This window comes from Camelus bactrianus, chromosome 16 (assembly GCF_048773025.1).
Source record: "Camelus bactrianus isolate YW-2024 breed Bactrian camel chromosome 16, ASM4877302v1, whole genome shotgun sequence".
Taxonomy (NCBI): domain Eukaryota; kingdom Metazoa; phylum Chordata; class Mammalia; order Artiodactyla; family Camelidae; genus Camelus; species Camelus bactrianus.
In genome coordinates, this window is record NC_133554.1 from 40,160,839 (window position 1) to 40,166,866 (window position 6,028).

Sequence of the window (6,028 nt, forward strand, 5' to 3'; positions counted from 1 at the left end):
CATGATTCTGTGGGTTGATTCAGCAGTTCCTCTGCCTCGTGTGATGTCAGCTAGGGTCACTGATGTGGCTTCATTCATCTGGGAGCTTCTCCAAAGCTGGGTTGTCCAAGGAGGCCTCTCTCACCGCTCTCCCGAGTGATAGCTTGGACTTCCTTACTGCATGGCTGCTGGGTTCCTAAAGGAAGAACAAGGTAACTGCCAGTTCCCTTAAGGACTGAGCTTGGAAGACCCAGGACACCACAACTCTCTAGGCCAAAGCAAATCTCGAGGCCAGCCCAGACTCAGGGGGAGGGAAAACAGACTGCACATCTTGATCTATGGAGCAACACATGAATTGTTTGCAGCAGTATTTGGAGACGGTCTACCGGAAGTGCTCAAGTGTTCAGTCCTGAATATAATGAAACTTTCCCTTGATCCTGCTTCACCCCAGAAATCCCCTCACTGCCTCACTCCCCCCATGATTTATTCATCTCAGGATAAGCTGGATTAGTCTCTGCACTCGGCTGAACCTCCCAATTGGCTGACGTAATGTCCACCTTCATTTCTCACCCGGCTTGCTCTGCCCGTGACCTCTGAAGCAGCTGACCGCTCTTCCTTCCAGAAACTGTGCTCTCTGCTTCCTGTCATTCACCTCCCTTTGGGGTCTCTTCCTACTCCTTTCCTGTCTTTTTTGTTAGCTCCTCTTCTTCTACCAGCCCCTTAAATGTCAGATCTCTACTTCCAGCTGCGAACTCTCTCCTAAGCTGTAGGCCCCTGTTCCTAACTTCCAAATGCCTGTTCTGTGGACATCTCAACCCAAAGGCAAAACTCTTCTCTCTGGTTCCCCATCTTGGTAAATGAACAAAAGCGTCATTTGCTTAGTTGCTCCAGCCGAAACCCCAGGAACCGTCCTACACGTCTCCCCCCACCGTTATCCACCACCCTCCTGCATACTCACAATCTGATGGTCCACCAAGCTTGTCACCTTTACATCTGGGTTCACTCTCTGGTCTGTCCTCTCCTCTTCACCCTCATGGCCAATGCCCTGTCCAGGCTCATGGTGGAAGAGTCCCTGAACTGCTCTGACTGGTCTTCTCGCCTCAGTCTATCCATCTTTCATGTCTCCCTCCTCCACTCCAGGATCCACCTCCAGTATGCAAGTCACCATTTCCAAACAAGTCTGGTCCCTTGCCTCCCTGCCACTATGGCGGTGCCGACCCAAGCATTTCAGAAAGTTCGTTCTATGGATGTTACTGATATTAACAACAATAACGACAACTAACACTCTCTGGACAAATAAATTTGGAACATATTGGATTTGAACAAAACCAAGCAGGTTTCCTTGCTACCTGGCTTCTAGGATTCTCCAGTGTGCTGATATGCTCAGAAACAGAGGTAGTTTACAGCTTTGCTAAATTTATTGACATGAGATCACTTCCTCAAAGAGCATCTCCCAGGATAAGCATTCCAGCACACACACACCTGTTGAATGATTGTTAACTGGTTGAAACCAAATAGGAATATGACTTACCTCGACAGGAAGGATCTTCATGTAACCTCCTTAACCTCTCTGACTCCATTTATTCGGCTGTAAAATGGGGTGATAATAACCACTACCTCAGAGGTGGTTTGTAAGGATTAAATGAAACAGCCCTTGGAACATCACCCGACACCCAGTAGGTCCTCAGTGACAGGGGTTGTGTTCCAGCCAGGGCTTCCTTGAGGGAGGAGGCAAGTAAAAGAAATTAGCTCTCAGAACTGTAACTAAATTCTTTTTCTTCAAAGGTGTTCCTTTAGGCCATTTCAAAGAGTTTCTCGTCCTTCAAGTATGACTAACTCAGAAAAGAACGTTTTACTCCTAGAGTCTAAGACTTGGGAACTTCGGAAAGTGAACATGGGGAGATCTAAGACAGGTGTGTGGAAAAGTGAAAAAGTTGGGTGGTGTCTCGGCGTCCTCTGCTGGTCAATATATGGAACTGCAGGGAGACGGTCAAGCTAGTTTTCTAGACCTACGGCGGGAAGCTCTGTGCCCTGAGATGAAATTGCTCTTTCTGCCCACCACCCCCGCCCCGGTCAGTTTCCTCTTGCACGCCTCTGGGGGCTCTCCCAATTTTAGCCACTTGCAACCCACCATTTTTCCAAAGGCCCTCTGTCAGCAAGTAGCCCCCTTTAACCTCCTGCCTCACAGAGGGAAAATTGAGGCCATCAGATGTGAACCCTCAACTTCCTGCCCCCCTCGACAAAAATATGTCTGCACCCACCTGTGTCTCCTTTCCTCCTGCTGTCCGACCCCTCCCATCTCTTAAAAAACCTAGACTTTGTCCCTCTCCCTTTCCCAGTATTTTTTCTTTAATTTTTAAGAATAGGCTATCTTTTTCAAAAATGATTTTAGATTTATAGAAAACTTGAGAGGATAGTACAGAGAGTTCCCCTATACTCTGCACCCAGTTTTCTTTATTAGGAGCCTCTTACATGGTACATTTGTTACAATTAATGAACAAACATTGATATATTATTATTATTATTATTATTATTATTATTATTATTATTATTATTATTATTATCTGAAGTCCATAGTTTATTCAGATTTCCTTAATTTTTGCCTGATATCCTTTTTCTTTATCAGAATCCCATCCTGGATACCACATCACACTTGTTTGGAATTGCAAATTATTTGGAATTCTTCTGCACTAGAGATTTGTCTCTTCTCCCCTATTCATTCATTCATTCATTAAGTCATTTGTTTATTTCATTGTGGACTCATGGATATTTACCTAATGTAAATTTAATATAACTTTGAGTTATAATCCAATACTACTTTATTAAATTGTCCTCTCTCCAATATTTTTAACATCTTCCTTCTTTAGTGTCAGACACATAGTGATTTTATCCAGGCTCGCTCCATGATATTTTTTGCAGCACTGTCTCAAATAGCAAATATTGAAAATAACCTAAATGTCCATCAGTTGGGGAATGATTAAGTGAGTTTTGAAATAACCATTGTATGGCATACTTTGTAGCCCACCGCCCTCCCCTCCTTGACACTTTCTTTCAATGAAATAGATCTTTGTGTACTTGTGTGGAAAAATATAGTGATTAAGGACACAGGCTTTGGAGACCAGCTGAGTTCAAATTTTGGTACTGAGGCCTTGGAAAAGTTACTTAACCTCTCTGAGCCTCAGTTTTTTTTTAAATCCATAAAATGGTGATTACAAGGGAATATATACTTCATGGGATTGTTGTGAGAATTAAATAATAGCTGGACAATGCCCAGAACTGTGCCTGGCACATGGTAAGTTTCCATAAGCATTAATTATTATTGGTATTATTACAGAAAGATCTCCAAGAGGTTGTGTTGAGTGAAAGGGGCAAGTTGAAGAAGAATACATAAAGCATATTACCATATGTATTACACATGCATTACATAATACATAATAACAGGTAATGCCATATGTATACCACATGTGAGACATGATCAAGTCTATTCCATATGATGGAAAATATCTCCCTCTGTCCTGCGTCTCCTGCCATACACACCCCTAGAAGGAATAGTGTCTATTTCTACCTCTTTATCCCAGGGACTATGAGCGCTGTGGGATAGTAATAGTAATAAAAATAGCTAACACTTATTACTCTCAGCTCTTGCCATGAGCCAGACCCTGTGCTAAGCTCATTTTATGGATTCTTTCCTTTATTTCTCCCAAGAAACCTCTGCAGTAGATGCTAATATTACATCCATTTTACAGATAGAGAAAGTGAGGCTTAGAGAGGTTAAGTGTAGAGCTGGCTAGCAAGCCACAGAGCCAGAATTCAAACCCAGGCAGTTAGACCCTCCGTAATCCTTTACCGAGATTCCCCAATTTTTAGCATTTTGTCCCACTTGCATTATTATTCATTTGCTCTGTATGTACGTATATATTTATTTTTTTTCCTCCTGAACAATTGGAAAGTTTTGCAGATGTCATGCTTCTTTTACCACTAAAGACTTGAATGTGTATTTCCTATGAACAAAGATATTCTCTGACATCACCCGAGTTCAGTTGTCAAAATAATCAATACTATTAGTTAACCCACAACCCACATTCAAATTTGTCAGTTGCCTCGCTAGTGTCCCTTAGAGCGATATATTTTTTCCAGCCAGCCCCATCTAGGCTCAGGCATTGCATTTGCTTGTCTCATCTCGTTAGTCTCCTTTCATGGGGGGCAGCCTTTCCTTGTCAGCAGCGTGGCTCTCAGTCCCCTTGTCACAGTGGTGCAGCTTAGCAGAGCAGCAGTGGCACTGTCATTCATTCAGGAAGTGCTACCGAAATTTTCAAAGCAATGACTATCTCACTCAAGCAAATAAGAGGGAGTTCCAGGTCTACAGGAATCAGACTGGTGGGTCTTTTCCTGAACAACAGAAAAATGCCCCCAATATACATGAAATTGAGGCAAGTGGATAGTATCAGAGGTATGCAAACTGCCTTAGAATTAAGGGTCTGGTGGTTGAGGGCAAGGCAAAGAGAAGTCTTGAGTGGCCGGGGAAACATGGCACGCGTCGGGGTGGTGGAGGGGGACCTGTGAGAGGTAGGGAGTCAAGCCTTCCCCCATCCTCTCCAGAGCTGCTTGGTCTCTGACTCCCAGGCCTCCATCGTCCTGTGTGGAAATTGCCTGACTGGACCCACCTGCTGGACACGTGGGAGCCTGGCTCCAGCCCTGGGAGATGGTTATTTCCACCCGGCAACCACGAGGGGCGAGCAGGCCTGAGAAGGGAGTTAGCACCAAGGAAGGAGAGCCAGGAAGGTGGGTAAGAGAAAAACCAGGTTCCTGGTCACATTATTTGAAGGCTAGCTCAAGCCAGACTTAAAAGATCTACCCTCTCACAGTTCAGTTACATGAGCCCAAATGGTCTCTTTCTTATTTAAGCAGTGCCCTTAGTTACAGTTGCTGTTTGTCGTGTCAAGAGTCCTAATGGATACAGGTGGTCAGATTCCATTGATTCTACTTCATGGGTATTTCTTGATCATCGGGCTCTTTGCATGAGGGGCTGGGGAGATGCAAAGATAGACCAGATGGGGTCCTGTCCTTAAAGAGCCCTTTCTCAGTCTGGAGAAGAGGAAGAGGGAAGAGAAGGAAGGCCTAAACTTGAGCCCTGCCTTTGAAATGCAAGCATCCCTAAGAGGAGTTCACACAGATCCTCTAATCAATTAACAGACTCACCCTAAGCAGCCCGGCGATGAAGGCGCATCTCTGGTGATTACCGGGAGGCTGCAACACCAAGAACTGACATCTGATAGTTTTGCCGCAAGAACGTGGGATCCAGTAAGTCAACGTGTCCATCGTGAAATAGCAGCCAATGAAAGTCCAAATTCCACATCCCTCAATGTGGTTAGCAAGGCATTACTTTTGATTTTAAAGGCCCAGGCACCTAAAAGCTCTTTTTGCACCTAAAACCTGCCAAGTTTGATCTCGAAACAGCAAAATCAAGAGCAATCCACCCACAGCGGATAAAATAGAGGCAGTTAGGTTACAAGACATACCCTCATGACACATGAACCCGGCGTGGTCTTTAAAAAAAAAAAAAAATCAAAGTATTAAAGAAAAATTCCAGCTCTGCAGGACCAGATGTTTCTGTATCCTAGAAAATTCCTAAAGAATGAAGAGATATGACACAAGACAAATGCTATCGAATGCTCCCTTTGGTAGCACACATGCTAAAATGGGAACCATACAGAGAAGATTAGCAGGACCCCCGCAGAAGGGTGATATGGAAATTTCATGAAGTGCTTTCCACACTTTTCAGGTGCGTTCATCAAACACACGAAACAGTGCCTGTGTGAGGAGGTGGTGGGTTAATTAGCTTGACTGTAGTCATAGTACTGTGTATATGTGTATCAAATCATCACGTTGTACACCTTAAATATATGCAATTTTTATTAAAAATGTATAAAGAAAGAAAAAAGTTGTCACCATTTAAAAAAACCAAAATAAACAAAATGCTATCAAGATATACTTCCTCTTACTTGAAGACACAAAATAATGTAAAATAGTTGCTGGAATCCCTAAGCAT

The 6,028-nt window shown here is 43.6% G+C and overlaps 1 long non-coding RNA gene and 1 other non-coding gene across 2 annotated transcripts; one reads left to right on the forward strand and one right to left on the reverse strand.

The window, feature by feature from the left end:
- Positions 1–5,253, reverse strand: LOC141573629 (uncharacterized). The gene is made up of 3 exons (XR_012499563.1): positions 5,179–5,253; positions 1,511–1,697; positions 1–175 (listed from the first exon to the last, which is right to left on the reverse strand). It is a non-coding gene; the product is annotated as an uncharacterized LOC141573629 (long non-coding RNA).
- Positions 5,254–5,648: 395 nt separating this feature from the next.
- On the forward strand, positions 5,649–5,758 carry LOC123617811 (U6 spliceosomal RNA). The gene has a single exon (XR_006726071.1). It is a non-coding gene; the product is annotated as a U6 spliceosomal RNA (small nuclear RNA).
- Positions 5,759–6,028: the final 270 nt, after the last annotated feature.